General features: G+C 41.8%; 1 protein-coding gene across 2 annotated transcripts in view; it reads left to right on the top strand.

Annotated features, from left to right (window-relative positions):
* LOC122622296 (trophoblast glycoprotein) overlaps positions 1–20263 on the top strand; it is a 45108-nt gene that overhangs the window by 2736 nt on the left and 22109 nt on the right. For both annotated transcript variants that reach the window (XM_043800641.1, XM_043800642.1), the window contains exon 2: positions 8278–8346. The gene's annotated coding sequence lies outside the window, so the exon portion shown is untranslated. The remainder of the gene's footprint in view (positions 1–8277; positions 8347–20263) is intronic.

Consider the following 20263-nt stretch of genomic DNA (forward strand, 5'->3'; position numbering starts at 1 on the left):
GTGTATCTACGCATCCGAGGGATGTCCCTGCTGGTGACAGTTTATAATTTCAATCAGTGTCACAGTTGTGACAACTTGTTATGTTTTATTGCCCTGGCCAGGAAGGAAGTCCATATCCTTGAACCCTTTTAAGCCAATTCAATGGAAATTTATTTCTGTGGCAAATGTTCATGATGTGCTCTATCTTTTTGCCCAATTTCCGCCCCCTTGAAGTCGCAAGGCCAGTGAAAGAAAAACAACGAATATTTTCTTTAATTACTTCTTATGCCAGAAGCATGTGCAGCAAAGCAAATATGCACAAAAATGGCAAACAAATGCATTTATATTTATGGGGCGATAACTTTAGACCTTCGATTTGACAGGCTGGGGAAAGGGTTTTACTTTCTGTATTTGAAACTGAGCTACGAAAATATTTACCTTTGTTTTCGGATATTTACTTAGCTTGTGGCTTGGCTACATCCAAGGGATGTGGATAATTGCAGTGCTCTCTGCTTGAAACCGGCCAATTGCGGATCGAATTCTGGTCAGGTGGTTGCCCTGATTGCCGGGGAGTCGAGACCAGAAATATCCGAGTGTTTTAATTAAATTGCCGAAATTGTTCTCCTTTTGGACAAAGAATATGGCAAGTCAAAGGAAATTTAATGAAACTGTGCAGCTAGACAAGTCAAGCTAAAATTAAATAAAGCAAAAACTTCCACTTTAAGTATGCTGCCGCGAAACCAATGCAATTATGTTATCTTGTCTTAAAATTCAACAATCTTAAATCATCATAGGAAGTATATATTCTTAGGCACTTTATGAACAATAACAGAATTGAGTCATATACTTTAAATCTGCTGTCTGTGCTTCAGTCACAGATAAGTGGAAATCGCTTGCTTAATTTTCCGAGTTTCCTGTCAATCAAAGTCAGTCAGGAAGCAAGGATAAGCGTACTGCAACTTGATCACAGCCTGCAATCTGCAATCTGCAACTACAGCAACTTGAAGTTTGAAGTTGGGGGCAGTTACGCAGCTGCAATTGTTGTGTTGCCTGGAAGACAATGCCAACTAAATTGCAAGTGCGTCAAATGCGAGGGAATGAGCAGCTTTAAATTCAGATACAACTGATGCTGATATCATGGCGAGAGTATTTGCAGCAAAAGTAGACAATGCCCAAAGTCCCGACGGTGGGGATGAGTCAGGAGGAAGAAGGTACTTTGCAAGTCGAATAAATATTCCATAAAGCGAGTAAGGCGAGTTAAGCCTGCAAGGGAAATTTAATTCAATCGCCTGGCAGAACTGTAAAGAATCTGGGGCTTGGCCGGCATTTGCATAAAATCACAATTAAAGCCATCGCCGGCTGCCTTTAATTGTTTTGTATCTCTCAGATACATTGTGTAAGCCACGCCGCATACATTATCTTTATCTCTCACCCGTCTGGCTGGCTGCATTTATCCCCCCACCCCTCCCCCCCACACACACACTCCCCTGGTGTGTCTGCGCCAAAAAAAAAGAAGTGTAAACAAAATAAAAACGTGGAGGCGTCGAAGCGAATTTATGACTCACGGCTGGATTTTTCTCTCCATTTTGGCCGTTCCTGTGGCTGTTGCTGATGTATCTGTATCTTGCAACTGCAACTGCGGCAACGTAATTGTCGCTTACGTGTTAAAGAGGTGTGCTACTAAAGTTCCGGTGGGTGGAGACCTCTTCTTCTCCATTTTGCACCTTTCCTCGTGTTTTTTTCATCTTTAGCTTTGGCACGCCGAATGTCTCTCTATGCGTTTTCTGTCTGAGCCACATTTGCCTTTGAGGCATGCCACAAGTCTGGACCCCTCCCCCGTCCACCCCCCTCTTCAGCACCGCTCAGGTGTGTGCGTGTGTTTGTGTATGTGTGGGTGGAACGTGCCACAAGCAGTCAGGTTCGTGGAAATTTTCTTTTATCATTTCTGCCCGCTCTGCTTTCTCCAGCATCTTTTTATTTCGGAAATTTTACAGGATAGCTGAAGTTTTTGGTTCTACTCAAACTTAGAATGGGAATCGAGATACAAAACCATATGATTAAGTCGTTAAAAATGATATTATAGCACCTCAATTATCATATTATCTTTTTATTAGTGTTTTAATGGTGAAATTGCTTGGTAAACACTTAATTCCTAACTCACCTACATTTCAACCTTTTTAATGGGTATCATTCGTGCTCTTACCTCGGCACTGCAAAATTATATTTGTTGTTTCTCTCATTTTGGCTGCCTGTCTGCGGCTTATTGTGTGAATTACTGCCGGGCCATTCTCCTTCCGTCGGAATGTGGAAAAAACGGAAAGTAGGGTTTCTCTGACGTGGTCTGGCTTGGGTTGGTCTAAGCCGGGCGGATTACAGCTATCAGCTGCTGCTTCCCCCTCCCTCACCACTTCTTTTGAGGGGCTGCGCCTCGAAGGGGCGTGGCCGACATCTTGACTTCTTATGGCGCGGGGCGCCCTATATCGGCATTAAAAGCAGCGCCAATGGCCTGTCAAATTTTAATATAATTAGGCATAAATTGTTGCAGTTTGTAGTGCAATTTATTGCGGCCACATTTAAGTGGAGCTCTCGTGGGAGTGGATGCTGAATTAATTGGGGCCAAATGTTCATGAGCCACGTCCTACGAGTATAGCTGAGATTTTATTAAGTTCAAGATTGCACGCAGTTTAATTTCTAGTTCAGGGTACTTGAATGAGTCAAACCAGCACTTGATACAGTTGACATTTTGAAAGCATGCAAGTTCAATTTATTTCATAAAAGTCGTCAGCCTGCGCAGCATTTCAGCTTTAAACAACCCTGTTATGTGCTGGCTTCAAAATTGATTTTACCTCTCAGAAATAAGCACATGTCCAATGTGCACTTCTTTATTATTCATTTCAATTGAACACGAACATCGGCTGGACTAGCTCAGATATTTTTAGTTACTCCTTCCAGTTGGAGCAGCCTTCAAACTATTTTCGTTTAACTGAACTTTTGGCCCCGCTCCAAGAGTCGCACAGGATGTGTGGATGCCCTGTAAATATTCCCATCGTACGTCGGCTGCCTTTAATTGCAATTCGATTTGAGTTTTAAATAAATGCAACAACGATGCCAGCGAAAAAACCAACTGGGGGTATTGATGGAGGGAAATCACGACAGGTCGAAAAAGCAATTTATATGTAGTGATGGAAATCAATCTGAATGGAAATTTTAAAAGTTTGATTTTTTCCACAACATCCACAATTGTATGGGATATTTCTTTGGAATTATGAGGGGTGTGGTGTGCAGTCTGCCCGAAAAATTGGGGGAAAATGCGATCGAAGTGGCAGCTGGAGTGTACAGGCAGCCCGTATATCAACACAAATTGTGGCAATTGATTGCGAATGGCAAATACAAAGCACGGTCCTCGAATGCATTCGCCTTTAGCTGCCATTTTCCATTCCACCTGGCTTATGCCATACCAAGTCTCCCCCCTCGAAGGACCCAAAAACCCCTTCATTATCCACACATTTAGCATTGCCGAAGGCGCATGGGAGCAAACAAGGTTCCATCCAAAGTGGGTTTAGTTTAATTTGTGGCCAAATGTGAGCACATTTCGTGCAGCTGAGTGGATGGGGGGTAGCTAATTGCGGGGGGCGGCAGGCCAAACGAGGCAGCTATGTAGCAAACAAATGGAAATTATTGAATTCCGAATGCGGGAGACGTAAGTGGGGCTGAGTCCCATGTTAACAGGATTACTCACTGAGCCGGGAGAAGAATGTGGAGCTCAGAATGGGGAATGGAGCTGGCGTGGAGCATGGCAGCTGGAATGGAGACAGCAAGGGGGAGTGGGCAGGGAAATGGGAATGGTTTTGTCTTCGGGACAATTGAGAACACATCTCCAAGTGGATGTTACAAGTTGTAACCTACATGGAAATCTAATCAGCAATAAAGTAGCCATTTGTGCACAGGACCGAAACAATTTTCCACTTCACAAAGTAATTAAATAAGGAGCACCGTATTTTATAAAGTTGAAATTGGAAACAACAAGAACAGCAGTACAATTTTATGCTTTTAAGCTCCTCTTTTCAAGTGTCAGATTTAATTTCAAATTAGGTTCATCAACAAGACATCATCATGAGCTATCAATAGGTGTAAAAAAGCCCTTTCAATGCTGCTTTCCAAGAGTGTGACTAAAAATTGAGACCTGTCAGTAAATATTTTATGGCATCTGTAAGCTTGGTAAATGCCACTTGGCCTTTGGCTTTTGGCTTGAAAGTAGCAACTTATCAGTCAAAGTCCCCCTCAACTGGAAGTCTACCCGAAATACATCGGGTAATGGCAAACATATTTGAGATGTGAAGTGCTCGACTTTGATTACATTCGATTGGAATGGAAACCGAAAACTTGAGCGATTTATTTGCGTTAACATTGCAGGTCACGCCCAGTGTACTAACATCCCCAAAAAGTGGGAAGGAAACCAGGCAAAAGTCAATGGGGAAAATGCGGGTGGCTCGTTAAAAATAAAACCAAAAACTGGGAATTTTCCGATTTATTTGCGCAGCAAGCGCGAAATGAAAAATTGCGTAAGCAGTGGAATTACTTTTGAGAATGGCGAGCGAAAAATGGGAAAGCCATCATTAGAAGAAGTGCAGAGGAGCTTGGGGTATTGGCAGCCAAGTATTTGCACAAATCTAATGAGTATTGGCTGTGGAGCGAAGGATTTCCGTTTTATTATTTTATTTTTGGACCATTTTCCACTTTCGGGATGACTCGGGGAAAATGTTTGCTATTTCATGCGCTGGGAAAAACAAACGAGGAAACCGGGAGGTGGGCGAAAAAAAACTCTCTGCTTCCAGATAAGAAACTCGAGCACTTGTCTATGGCCATAACTTGGCCGCCCTTCTTCTTCGCCCCCGGGGCAGCCATTGCACTCGGGGATCGGGTCCACCCCCAGCTCCAGCTCCAGCTCCATATACTCCATGCCTGAGTTTTTCTGCCCACCCACATATGTGCTTGGGTGCTTGGGGGCGTGGCATTGTCTGGCAGCTGCTGCCCAAAAATGCGGAGCACCAGGACCTTGGTTATGAGCTTTTTCCTTGTCGTCCTTGTCTTCGTGGTCTCTTGGTTACTTTATTTGTTTGCCGCTACCCTTTCGACAAGCAGTACTTGAACTATTTGGCCAAGAATGAAATCTTTGACATGAGCTTCTTGAGTTATGAGTGACAGTTCTTGAAAGCAACCTTTTATATTTCTGTTTTCTTAAATTACATCTAAGAAGCTTTACTACCTTCAATCATGATTTCTTTCTTAAATATTATATATAACATTTCCAGCTATTTAAATCTGCCGTGTAATAAACCACTCCCACTTTCGATACCCACTTTCGCCTTCACCTTCAGGGTATTACAAATTCGATGGGAGTTTCGTATATGTTTTGCTTTGTTAACCATCTTTGGGGGCTTTTACTGTAGTTTGTGTTGTTTTGTTCCATGGCCATTGGCTCCATTATTTTGGCCTGTCTGCCCTCGGGCCAGAACGAAAATATTTGGGCCAAGAAGGGTTCGGGACGCGAAAGGAACTTTAGTTGGTTTGGTTGTTCGGCTGTGTTTGGTTTTGGTCTTGGCGGGAACATCGTATTTCATTATCTATATATGTACGGCAGGCAATACTTTAAAGATTCCCATTTCGTTTTTATCGCATTTCTTTGCCTCATCTGGCCCGCTGCATTATGTTCGCCTGATTAATTTTTGAGTCGCTTTTCGGATAGGATATGGTTACTTTCCCACGCATTCGCTGGGCTGGTCAGAACCTCTATTCCCCCAAACCCTTTTCTCCTTTTTGGCCCTCTGCTTAAGTGCAGATTTTTGCCTTAAATGTGCGGTTATTGTGTGTGCTGTTGTTGTTTATCTGGGCTGGCTTGTGTTCTGGTTTGTTGGCTGCGCTTATTAATTGTGTAATTTAGTTTGGGGTGTTGCCTGCTTGCCGCTTTCGTGATGGCCTGGCCAATTAAGGCTGGCAGGAGGCCAAAATTTGTGGTAACTTTGTGGGGAGATCCCATCAGAATCAGAATTTTGTATCTGCCGGAACAGTGTGATAAAGATTAAGCGGTTAGTCGGATGCAATTAATAGATAGAAAGTTTCCAGCTCGAATACATCAGGCATTCAAAGTTGAAAGTAGAAAGAAAAAATTAGATTGAGATTTTCTTCACACACCGAAACTCTGCTTAAATTCAAGCTCAACGACCGTTAATTCCACTTTAAATGTTATTCCCATTACATGATTTTCCCGCTATCGCTATACTCGGTGTACTCCAGAATGTTTACCCTCTTGGGTTTGCCACTCAAGGGCACAAACCTCAAACACTCAGATCGTTTGCACTCCCCTCCTCACCATTTTTGCTCCGTGTTTGCTCCGTGTCCCCATTTGGCTGGGAAAATTATTGAATTTTTCGCCTAATTTACTGCGTTTACTTCTTTTTATATTCATAAGGCGAATACTTTATGTGTTCGCCAACGTTGCGTATACGTAACGTAATTTATGGACCACGCTGGCGAAGGGCAGCGGTGTGCCATAAAACTTTACCCAGCAAGTCAGCAATCTGTGGAGCGAGAAGTTCATTCTCCCCTCCAGATTTGAGTTCGACTTTTCCATCGCTTTAGGGCAGCTTCATCTTGTTTGCCGTTGTTGTCGCGCTCAAATTGAATTCGGGCGGAAAACTTCTGCCATCTCTTCGCTGTATGCTGATGACAAGTTTGTATCTTGTTGCCCACAATGTGTGTTTCTGCTTGCAGTTTTAGTAGTTTTAGCAGTTTTAATATCGTAATATCTATAAGGCATGGCGAGATGTTAGGCGTGTTGCATAAACGAGTTTCTGCTGCCCATGCAGGGCAAACACTTTGCTTATTAAGTGCCTCTGCACTTTGTTCCCTCCCAGACAGAAATGGCAAAAAAAAGGGAAAAAAGTTGCAAAAAAAGAGGAGAAAACGTTGAAACCAATTCTCATTCGCATGCCAAGCAAAAGGCACGCACTCGTCAGCCTTCAGGCTTGGGCTTGGAGTAAAAAATACGAGAACTGAAAACCCGAAACTTGTTTAACAGCATTTTTCCCTGTCTGCTCCGCTGCCGCTCTGCTGCTCCTCCCGTCCGCCCACTCCTCGAAAAGGAGGCGGACCTGGTCCATAGATGGACTGGACGTTGCCCTGTTATACAAAGGAGGTGATCAATCGATCGTTAGATGGCATTGGATCGTTACTAAAGCGAAGAGGCACAGCACAGGAGGTAGTAATTCAGACTTATGAGTCTTTTGGCATTCTGAAGCATACATACAACAATACAACTTATATTCCATATTGACCCAATCCACTTAAAATCCTGCATACCCTTCATCGTACCCTGTCGGAAGCTCATTATTATGAAGCCCAAAAAAGGGTAATAAAAAACGAGCTGGGTATCAAGACAAATGCGTACAGCGACAACACGATAACATGGCACATAACAAGCTCATATGAGTTATAAAGCGGAGCTTATAGAACTCCGTAGACACCCCACAGCCATGGCATCTGTCCGCGAAATCCTCGAAGCCCCACAAAACCAAACATTTCCATTGTATTCTCGCTCTTTTTTTCGAGATCTCTTTCTGTTTCTGTTTTTGTTCGCATTCTGCTTTATTTGTGCACTGTTTCTGTTTCTGTTTCTGTTTCGGTTTCTTTTTCTGTTCGCTGATGCATTCGCATCTGCAGTCGATGCCTCGTATAAATGCATATTGGTGTCGCCGCCGCTGTCCCGCATTGCCTGTCTCACTCGCCCGCTGTTGGCCTCTCGCTTGCACTCGCCACATGCGGCGGAATGGCCACCAGGAATAACAATAGCAACAACAATGAAGGCTGAGCGGAACGCGAACTGAAGGCAGCTCCTCCGAATGGCGATGGGGATGGGTATGGGGATCTGGGCTTATGGGTTTTTCATGTAGTTGGCGATTTTTCGCGGCAGAACAAAAACATGAAAACGTGAAAACAAGAGCATTACGAATTAAAAGTTTACGGCTTCCTTTGGCCGACACCAAAGTTTTATATTATTATATGGCTTAAGAGCTATGTAATGTGATTTTAACTGATTGACGATGGCATTAATTCTCGATTGGATCTGGGTTAAGTGGTCAGTCATACGTGTACACATACACCATTAAATATGGTTTTGCAATATAAATTAACAGGGGATTTCTATACACTAAGCCAAATCAAACAATTTGATTTAAAATCAATCATTTATGTATAATAATTTATCATTTTAATAGAAACAATAATTATTAATACTTTCAGATTTTATGGAATGGTATACGATTGTACAAACTTAATTGGCTTCATCACACAAACCTCACTTCATAAAAGGTAAGTCAAATTTGTAACACCACCATTCTTTCTCCTTAGAAATCATTAACGATTAATGGTACCTAGATAAGCGGATACATACAAAGTTGTTATTAAATGCCATACACAACCCTTCGTTGGTTTTCTGTAAGCCAAAGAAAAACACACCCCCGCCATGTCAGATGTCAACATTGACGTCCATTTTGTGTTTTCATTTCCGTTTCCCTTCCGTAGTTCGTTTACAAGCCTTTTTGCCTTTTTTCGAGTGTCATATCAGGAGAACTGTTGGTCGGGAGGGGAGTGGAAAATAAATATAAACATAATTTTTAATTGCACCCAGTGGGAGAGTAAAGCTGCCAAAAAGACAGTTAGATGTTTGTTAACCAAACCCCCTCCGACTCTCTATATTCCCCTCATTTCACCAGGGGAACAATTAATTCGACTGCAAACTGGGGAAATTTCACTTATACGTAGATTTTCATGAAAATTCCACAAAAAACAGTTCGCTCAGAATGTTTATGCGGCGAATTTTGTGATTTTTTTAATCATACTTTATCCTGTATACTTAATACTAATCCTGTTGAAATAACTTTAGGGTGGGTTTTATAAATTTAAATCATATCATTTACCGAAATGGGCCTTGGTGTAAACCTATGTATAAGTATGGCATTTGACAGCTGTTGCGAGGCTTGACATTTGTATTCTACCGTTATAGGCTTGCGGTTGACACTAGGGTTGCCACTCATTAGCAGGAAAGTAAATGGCTGGGTGGAAGGCTACAAAAGGCTGTTTTATATAGGCGAATGCTCACTTTGAAGCCATTTAAATTTCAAATGTGCCACCGCAAGATGCCACAGTCGCTCCCTTCTTCAAAAAGTCCGCCCATTTGCATAGCTAAGTGTTGAAAAGTTTTCGCCGAGACTGTGCCGAGATTGGTACACAATGAAAAGTGATTACACACTCGCTGTCTCTCTCTCTCTCTCTCGCTTTCTGGCTTACAGCCTCGTCAAACTAATAAAAAATAAACTTTGCCAATTAATTTAATTTATGCGGTATTTAACGTGCACACAATGCACGCGGCACCCTGTTTGCACAACTCTAAGCAAATATTGGCCAAGAGTCCTGGCCAAAATGTGCTGCTGGCTTCACAGAAAGGAAACTAAAGAATTTTCAGGTTGGGCAGGAATTATTCGGTTTTATTGTTACTCAAATTTGCTGAATGGGAGGGATGAGATGAGTGCGGTTAGAACCTTGCCTAATCATCGCTCCCATTGCCATTTCGTGGTTAATGACTCATGATTCACATCTTTATTAGAATGTAGCCACGAAAGGGTTTTAAGACCTGACTGCAAATCCAATGAAGATAAAGTGTTTATTACAATGAAGATGAGGTGCTATGTTTTCCATTTATATGAAAAGTTTTAGTAAGTTTAACTTGTGGTTTTTCAATGGGCTGACAAGTTACCTTTAGGTAACTCAAATAAAGTAGATTAACTTCCATGAAATAATGCATATAAAACATCAAAAACATGTTTGGTGATTTAGATACTGCTTTGAGTTTTTATCGCTTCATTGGCTGTCCGAAAATGAATAACTTAAAAAAGTAAAGCCAAATTTGTGTACACATGCTTAGCTTATCGTTTCTTTCAATGCCGTCGACGCATTTAATTTGTGATTCCCCAACGCGTAGCTGTCATTTTCCTTTCATTTCTCTCAGCTTTTCATACATTTTTCTTTGAGAAACGTGACTCCGAAATCGCTAACAAAAAAGCATATAAAACTGAACTCAGTATCCGTGTCTTTATTCTCTCTCTTTTAATTTTACGAAGCAATGTGCATGTCGCTGTCGAAATATTTCATGACAAGGATTATTACGCAGGCGATATATGCGTGATAGGAAGCCGGGGAAGGAGTACCGACATTAATCATTGCTCAACTTTATAATTTTGTCAGGGCTTACCCGACCCCATATCCTTCTTACCATTTTCCACTCTGTATGCAACTACAATTTTTCATACAAAATGATGTCATTAAACAAAGAACAGAAACGAACCGACGACAATAATGAGCCGGAGCTGTGAGCCGAGTCTGGGGATTGGCACGGGTTGGGGAGGGTCGGTGGGGGGCTCGGGGAAAGGCAGGAAAATCGTGCGACTAAATCCCAAAACAATTTATATGAACCAAGCGAAATGACACGCCGGCGTAGCCAGTGCGTGTGAGGGAGAGAGAGAGGGTCAGATGGGGGAAAAAGAGACAGTCAGCGAGTGAGAAAGTGAAAAGTGACATAAACGCAGTAATACGGGGAAGAGGCCACATAATGAAGCGAACGCGACTTGTTAGCCGCCGTTGGAGCCAGCTGGATATAGCCAGGCCTGCTCGGAAGTCCTTGTTCCGCTCCTGGATTTGCCTTTCCTGGCATTCCTATTCCCACAAGTCTAGAACAAAGCTGCAGTTGCCTTTTAGCCCCGGCGAGGGTGGCCCTAAGATGACTCTAGAATTGGTGGCAAAAAAATCTGAAAATTCCAACTATTTCTTGGAAAAAGGTTTCGAAGCATTTCAATATTTATTTCGTCGTTTGAAATAACTACATTAATTCCCTAATTTCTTTTATTTTCCATACTCTTGAGCGTCTTAAATTCTAATATTCTGTATTTCGTAAAGTTTTCTGTAGGGAAAAATTGATGATGATCCATTTAGTTAATACGCAACTATCTTGGCTCTAATAACCTCCTGCTGGTTACAATATCCGCTGATCTGTACAGTGAAACCTCTTGAACCACCCACCCGTTAGCGGCAGCCCGTGGAACTTGGCTCATGGCCTCGTGGCCCATTCAGCTGCGGCCCAGGCCAAAAAGTTTGGCCAAAACGGATGCGTCAAGTTGAATGGCTATAAAAGCGTTGAATGATGTTGCGTTGATGATGGCCAGGGGTGGGGGGCAGCAGGCGGATCCAAAGCGGTTTCAGGGCAACCGGGGGTGGCAAGCCGGTAGGGAGTTGGTGGAAGGGAGGAAGGACATTACGTATGCAAGTCGGCTACGCAAACCAAACACAGACACAGCAACGCACACACAAACGCACTTACTCACCTCTGAAAGCTTCGCCCCCCCGTCGCCCACACCCACACCCCTAACCCCAACCCCAACCCCAACCCCAACCCCTCCCTACAGTCCCTTGGCTCGACAAACATTTAGTCAGATTCTGATTCAGCGGCAGCAACTGAATGACGACGAATTTTGAATACGAATTTCATTATACGCAGCACTCAATTATTCAGTAATCAAGCTAGGTCAAATAAGAGGCGAGGAGGGTGTGATTAAATCCACTGTTCTACACTGCAAAAAATATATACTTAATAGTCCTCTAAGCTACATGTTCATTGACATTCATACCAACAACTTTCGGTACACCAAATATTTGGAATTCTTTTAAAAATCCATAACCATTAGTTGACATCTATTAAATCATTATACTTACCTAAATAACTATCGCTTCCTTTGGCATAAAATGTTGATGTAAGTTAATTTTTTACCGTGTACCTCTTTCGCTTCCACTTCTGCTGTGTTCGCTGTTGTTTGTTTGGGCCCTATTTTAACAATTTACAGTTACACGCCCTTTAAAACCCCCGATCCTACCAGCACCTAATTAACATGGTTCAAATCGGTGGGGAAACTCATTGCAGAAAAAAAAGGGGCTTGGGGTTTTCGAGCACAAAAAGCTGGCTCACAAATTGCCAATTGGTTTTGAATTTTCGATGAAGTTGCTCTTGTTGTTTTTTGTTTATTGTACGAGTAGTTTCCTCCGAGCAATGCGACTTCATTAGGCACCCATCCCCCCAAACCGATGTTAGTTGGCAGTTAGTCGCTGCTGGTAATTATAATTATGCATGTGTAAATTCATTAATTATGCAGGCCAAAGTTCGCTGGGAGGGCAATTTTCCGCAGATGGCTCAGAGGGAAGTTGGTGGGTAAAACAGAGTGGTTTTATGTCATCCACTTGGTGATGAATTGTTGTTGATTTGGTCCCTGTCGAAATGCCGAGCGACAGTCAAGAAAAATGATGATGGGATAATGTCTGGTTTGGATTTAGTATTTATAGAGATTGATGGATAAAACTGCGGTCAACCGATGAAAGAAAATTAAATACATTATCTATGAATTAGGAATATATATTTAGATCTAGTTGATGTGTTGGAAATGGAAAATTTCGAGTTATTGAAAAACTTTAAGCTTATTAAATTATGAAAGAAGGAAATCCGAAGGGAAATCAAAAAGCCTCAAATTATCCTTGTCTGTAAAGTTGTTTATATACATATCTTCTAAAACGAATATAATACATTTTTTAGCCACTTATTTCTTTTGGAAAATTCCGGAAATTCTGTATACTTCCCTGCCTCTTGCCCAATTTTCATTTCAATTCATTTGCAAGTTTGCTTATTTAAGCCCAAACTAATTTCAAGAGTCACCACTAACTGAAAAGAAGTCGTCAACTTTTGGCTCCCATCTCAGGTATGGGGAAAAGCTGGCCCAGACTCCAGAGCCCGGCTTTTCATCTGGATTTCCTTTTTGGCCGACTTCTTTATGCTGCTGTGCTTCTTTCTTTCTTCTCCATTTGGGTTGACACATTGCCTTGTCGTCTGTCAGCTGGCCAAGTTTTCCCGCAACAGAAATAATATATAAGCAGAATGTTTAAATAAGCTCAAGCCAGACAAGGGAGCAAGCGAGACAGAGCGAGAGAGAGAGAGTAGCAGTAAAAGCGAATTTCCTAGTTTTTCATGCAACAAGAGTGACAAATGACATTGGTAATTGGTGCTAAAAATTGTCAAACTGCAAGCGAAAAAGTCAGGCTTCTTCACAAATCTCAATAAATTCCCATCTCTCTTAAAGCTTTAAAACTATTGCGACCTACATATGTACATATATCAGTGTTTGCATGAATTTGCAAAAATATACATTCGTATATAAAGTTAGCACATGGTGCGCAAAAAGTAGTTTAAATGTCGTCTGTGGTTGAACTGCATCTGCGTTAAATGGGTATAATTGTTTGCATTTTGCACACACCCTTTTTAAAGTGCACTTTAATTGCGGCATATGGGCTAGCACCTATAGTATCTCGCTTACATCACCGGATTTCACAAAGGGAATCGGAAATCGACCGATGAATGATTAACCTTTGTATTGAAACGCCATGACTTCACCACATTTGGTGCACGATTTTTGCCTGCAAATTGCATTTTTCAGCTTTAAACTGTCAGACATTTTTTCGCATATTTCATTTAATGCGATGCATTGCTTGGCTTTATTGGTGCATCTACGATTGTAGAATTTTGCTATCTCAAGAAATGAAGAGTAGTTGCCAGTCGGCATAGTCTTCAGTTTCAAAATCCTTTTGCTTTGTTTATTAAGCCGCGTGTTGATTAGCGCTACTTTCTGCCGCCGGTCGCCCTTCTGGATAGAGCGTTTTATTTGCAATTCATTTAATTGTTGGAAATGCTATTCTATGAACGCTCTCAATGACGCCAACAATGAAAAAATTCGTAGTAATGAAATTAAATATGTATATTTGCATATGAACCGAGGGCAATGAAAAAGAACTGCAGTGGGCAAAACAACTCAACTCAACGAAGTAGAACAGAACCGCAGAGGCGTAGTTTTAAATTACAATTTCCGCAAAGCCGCAAAACTTTATTCCTACCGCGATTTCGGGTTTGTTATGTGTTGATTTTCATGGCTTTTAACTTTAAATGCCATCGAGATGGGTGGTTGGTATGCCGGGCAGGTGAAAGGGGGTGGTGCAACCAGTGCGGTCAGCTAAATGGCCACCAAAAACAGGAAGGGAGCTGAAAATAAAATTATATGGCATCAGGCACAAAAAAGAGGAGCTACGAGGAGTAAACAAGAAAAAATTCGAAATTGAATTGTTCCGCATTATATATTCAGGCCATTGGGCGAGCGGAACATTGGGCCAACGGGGCGGATGGTTATACGAGCCATTCAGTTTGCATTTCGGTATGAGACTGGACTGGATCGATGCGATGCGATGCGATGCGATGCTAGCTGGCATTAAAAATAATTGAAATGGAAGCGAAAATTGACAGGACGAAGCGTGAATGACAATGGCATTAATGGTAGAGGACTTGATTTGATTGAAGTATTTACCATACCTGCACATCGCCATCGGATACTTATTCGCTTAGTTAATTAAACATGCTAAATCCGCTGCAATTACTGAAATTCGTATACTATCATCTATACAACATTAGAACGTTTATTTCAGACGTCATTTTCAGATTTATTTCTAGAACTGTTTTTCAGTTTTCTATTTTTGTGGCTGTCCTAGTTTAGAAGACCCAAAGTAGGTCAGTTCTATGAAATATTTGTTCCAAGTAACACAGGCAAATTAGGAACATAATAAATAAGATAAACTCGGGAAAGCCTGTTTAATGATAGCCAATAATCATCAGCACACTGCAATAAAAAGTTTACATCAGATCCCACGCTTAGTGGAGCACAATGCAATAAATTAGCAGCTGTTTGATAAATTAAATGAGTATACATCGATGTTTAATCTTTGGATAATTTTACACAGGGAGAAAAAGGTGTGTACAAATTATTTAAAACAAAAATACATTTTTTTCGCAATATCTGTTAAAATAATAATATACGTAATATTAATTCCAGAGTGTACTTATGTTATCAGCGTTCTGGTAGGGGTTTTCCCACAAATTGCATTTATATGCCGACAAGGCATTAACGTGTAACAACAACAATACCTTTGGCTATAGCTACCGCGCAACAACAGCAACGTAATGACCCCAAAAGCGATTCTATTAATAGGAACCACAGCGCAGAGCTAACCGTAAATTATGTTCTTTAGTCCCTCCACCCGACCTGCTCCCTTTTCCCCTTTTATCTGTGACAGGCGCAACGCAACATACGCCCACTTAAATGGTTAGACAAGAAAACCAGAAAGCCCCCCACTGTTGTTACTCGTAAAGCAATTTCTTGTATCGGCCTTTCTTTTCCACCATTCTTCTAGCTTTCTTATCACCCCTCCACCCCTCTCCTCCACTCAACCTGGCCCACGCACTTGTATACACGTGCATGTGTGCGTCGCCGTGCAATGGTGTGTGTGTCACCAAATGTCATTGACACGATTTTGCTTTATACTGCAGCTCGCTCTTCGCAACACAACCGCACAAAAGCGAAGCAGCTACAGCCACAACAACACAAGCTGAGGAAGTGCACTGAAAGAAAACTTAAGTTGAGCTGGCGCCACTTTTAGGTCTTAAAGAACTGAGGTACAATCGGCTATAGTTAGTCTACAAATTTACAAAACACAACCAGCTTTCAGAATGCATGCAATTTGCCAAACTGCTATGCTAGAACGTATTGGGAATTATAGCATCGCTGAAGAAAAAAGCGCCCCTTCATTGACATTTTTAATTGGCATAATAACTAACTTTAAAGTATTAATGACTACATTTTTTGAAAACATTCAAAATCACCCAGATATATGATCACACTTGCATTCCAGTGTAGATGCATGTGCAGCAACGTTTACCAGGTGTACAAGTATGGAATGTCGGTTCGAACATATAGATGTTTCCCAAACGTAAATATTTATCGATTGTCTTAAAACTTTGACCTTGTGAAGTGTCAACCTTGACTGTCGAACCACCATAGTTTTGCGCCAATCGAGCGTCATTATCGTTTACTCTCAGTGCAGTCAACATGTCGAGTTTCGTGCCGAATAAAGAGCAAACGCGGACATGCGACAAACACATGCGAAATTTTGCTTTCACGATACAAAAGGAAGTCGTTTTTGCATCGTATCGTTACTGGCGATGAAAAATTGATCTTTTTTGTTAATCCTAAACGTAAAAAATCATACGTTGATCCTGGACAACCGGCCACATCGACTGCTCGACCGAATCGCTTTGGCAAGAAGACGATGCTCTGTGTTTGGTGGGATCAGAGCGGTGTCATCTACTATGAGCTCTTGAAACCCGGCGCAACGGTGAATACGGCACGCTACCAACAACAATTGATCAATTTGAACCGTGCGCTTCAGAGAAAACGACCGGAATATCAAAAAAGACAACACAAGGTCATTTTTCTCCATGACAACGCTCCATCACATACGGCAAGAGCGGTTCGCGACACGTTGGAAACACTCAATTGGGAAGTGCTTCCGCATGCGGCTTACTCACCAGACCTGGCCCCATCCGATTACCACCTATTCGCTTCGATGGGACACGCACTTGCTGAGCAGCGCTTCGATTCTTACGAAAGTGTGAAAAAATGGCTCGATGGATGGTTCGCCGCAAAAGACGATGAGTTCTACTGGCGTGGAATCCACAAATTGCCCGAGAGATGGGAAAAATGTGTAGCTAGCGACGGCAAATACTTTGAATAAATGATTTTTTCTTTTTCCACAAAATTTAACGTGTTTTTTAATTTAAAAAAAAACGACATTTCATACTTGTACACCTGGTACTTGCTGTTTATGTGTTTGTGTTGTGGGGCCACCTCAGCATTTTTCCACTGTCTGACTTTGTTTGTCTTGTCTCATTTCCACCTCTGCATTTCACTCGCCTCTTTTCACTTCGGCGCCGTCCTCGAGTTCGCGAGTGAGCGAGAGGGAGCACGAGGCAGAGAGAAAGAGAGAGAGAGGGCGCATAGCTAGCAACTAGATTGTTATCAGTTTTCAAAAAAGGCGCCGACGACTTTTTGCTGAAATTCCTTTTGCTGCGAGCTTTGAAAAATTATTGAACCAAATTCTGGGCCAGCGATGCATGCGAGAGTGACAGAAAGAGACAGCCTTCGTGGCGGGCGGGAGTGAGATGGAGCGAGATGCTGGGGAATGAAAGCAGGTGCAAGTTCGGTTGCATAATGCGAATTTTAGAGCGAATTGCCAATGGGCCTCATTAAAATGTCGCCATCAATCAGTCAGCCAGTCATTCACTTACTCACTCACTCACTCACTCACCCAGTCAATCATCCAACCGAATGTTTCGCATCAGCTGAGCACATTAAAAATGCATTAAAGCCAAATGTTTGATTTGCATTTGGTGGCGCTCATTAGCAGATTATAACACATTCCCACTTTCCCACAAGTATGTAATGCACTTGTGCACGTTTAACGGCTTCCACTCAGTTAAAATGTGTAAGTGTGCATTTAAATAATTTTAAATTGCTTAACATTCAGACTCGCATCGATGCACTGTCCACTGAAATCAATCGGAATATGCGTTAATTATAATTTTAATTGAATTCTTTAGATCACGCGCTGCCGGGCGGTTAATGTGTTATAATTAACTGATTAAATCGAATTATTATTTTTGCACTGGCCACGCTATAAATATATGTGAGGAACCAAAAAGCAAGAGTGCTTCCCTTAGTATAGCCTTAAAAATGCATTATTCGAATCAAATTGTCATAATATGAATAGAGGAATCAAATCATTTTACTGAAAGTTTAATACCGACAAGTGGCTGCTATAGATTCGCACACAATCTGCGTTTGTGTTGTGTCTTTAGCATCATATCTATGTATAACAGTTCAAATTCACTTGTCTGCCAACCGCTTTTCCGGGGACATCCCCCGCTGCTCTCCCCATTTTCTAGTCCATATCGCATGCCGCATAAATTTATTAGAAAGAATGTTCTGCCAACTGTCAAAATGCCCGACAATCTTCACCCACTCAACCCACCCCCTTCTAATCCGCTCGTGTGCAGTTTATTTGAGGAACGTGAAATGTTTGGGTCTCCACTTTGTGTTAGACGACCACATAGACCAACTCTCATTCTCTGTTTCATTCGTATTCCCATTTTCATTTCCATTCCCACTCCGATCGCATTTCCATAACCATTCCCACTATATAAATATATGTGAGCATGCATATGGATGATTTTCTATGCAGGCACTCGGAGAAATAAAGTGTGCGTTGTAAATAGTTGTGGGTAAATCAAAGTACTTGGTATATTATTAGGAATTTAAGTTGAGTTAAGAAAATTTTAATAAAATATAATATGGCTGGGTTTTCATTAATAAACTGTTCCGGAACAGGTTCTTAAATTTCAAAAGAAAATCTATATGGATATACATATGTAGTTCTTGCGCCATTAAACAGTATGAATAGGGGATTGTTTAAGAAAAGTTATTATTATTCACCATAAAATATGCTCTACCCAATTCCAACTATGAAAGAATATAATTTATAAAGCCTGCCATACTTGCTACGAACTTCGTTACATAGATTATTCTAACTGCATTCGGCTCTTCATTTCTCCGAGTGCACTTATGCATGTAGATGTGAGTATTTGTCTGCGCCGGGGCTTGCATGTTTACTCATGTATTTGCATTTCGTGTGACATAAATCACGCACCCGACACGCCGCCCGAGGCACAAAGCACAGACCATGGAAGATTGGGCGGCGGGTGTGGGGGGTGGTGAGGCTGTAAGGTGAAGGGGCAAAACGGAGACACTGCGAGAAAGGCCGAGGGGCGGTGAGGGGAGCGGTGAGGGGTAAACGTGGGCGACACCTTCAGGGCGACATTCATGAAGCGCAATCCAGCTGAATCCCCCCCACTGCCCCCCATTTCCTACGACTGGATTTCGCCTTGCCAGCGGCAGCGGCAGCGGAAATGTCGCGCTGCATTTTTCAATGAGTGCGTTGATTATTCTCGACTCCCAGCTCTTGCGACAGCACTCCTTGGGGCAACTTCTTGGACGTCAATATCACAAGAGAAAATGACGAAAAAGTAGGAAGGAAAACCAAAAAGTTGAAAAAGAAAAGCTTGAGATGGGGAAGCAATGCGACATGGCATAAGAAATTAATTAAGCTTCTGAGTTGGGTTTGGGCTCGATTTGAATACCCTAAAATTAAATGAATGTGTTTTCAATTAAAACTATTTTACTGATACTATTTTACTGAATAAAATAATTATAATAATATTTTAATAATACTTTTTTTAATACTTATACATAACCATTTTAATACAAGCAATATAAATCTGGCTCAAGCATTTCCAATTTCGATAATACATATATTAGATATACACAGATCTTATATTTATATTAGGTTTATATTTACTAATAATATTGATTACTTACACTTTTTCACTGCGCTAAGAATCCGCCTTGAGAAAGAGCATTTCAACTTTCTACCTCGAATTAACAATGCTTTTCTCAAGCCTTTGGATATTGCTTGAGGTTTTCCTTGCCAAGCGCTTGAACTTTATTAATTTTATATTTTATTCTCGCCTTTTCCACTTTTGTGGACATTTTCCCTCTGCCTTTTGGCATTTCCCCTTTTCCCATTTTCACTTTGTCACGAATCAAGAATCTCGCATTTGCCTCCAGTCCAGTCCAATTTTCGTTTGCATGATTGAATAATGGGAAAGTAATAAGCCTTTGCCGCTCAAACACATTGAAAGGTGCTTAACTTCGAGTGGAGTGGAGTGAAGGGGAGTGGAACGGAGTGGAGCTGGGTGGCTGCAATTAGCCGGACATAGCTGCACGGAAATCCATTTAAGCATTAGCCCACAGCCGAGATTTGCGATTCGTTCGTAAGAGCATTAAGTGGATAGTGGATAGTGGATCTTCCTCCGGCAATCGTTTGATGAGCAATTTCATGCAGATCCGACTCCATTAAGCCGTCGACTACCTTCGCACGGCCCAAGGCAGGTGAAATTTAATTACACCACATCCCGCATCCCGATTGAAATGCCTGCGACAGGGATCAAGCCAGAGACGTAGGTTACTATGGAGGCCTAGATGGTCGAGATGGCCGAGATGGCATGGATGGCATGGATGGCCTGTCGGTTACACTCCCATTTGCATTGATTTCGCCCAGGGCCCGTCGCCACTCAAAGTGTCGGATGGCACACAAACCGCACGCAGAGTGACTTGATCAAGGCTTACGCAGGCAGATGTAC

Source organism: Drosophila teissieri, chromosome 3R, assembly GCF_016746235.2.
Source record: "Drosophila teissieri strain GT53w chromosome 3R, Prin_Dtei_1.1, whole genome shotgun sequence".
Taxonomy (NCBI): domain Eukaryota; kingdom Metazoa; phylum Arthropoda; class Insecta; order Diptera; family Drosophilidae; genus Drosophila; species Drosophila teissieri.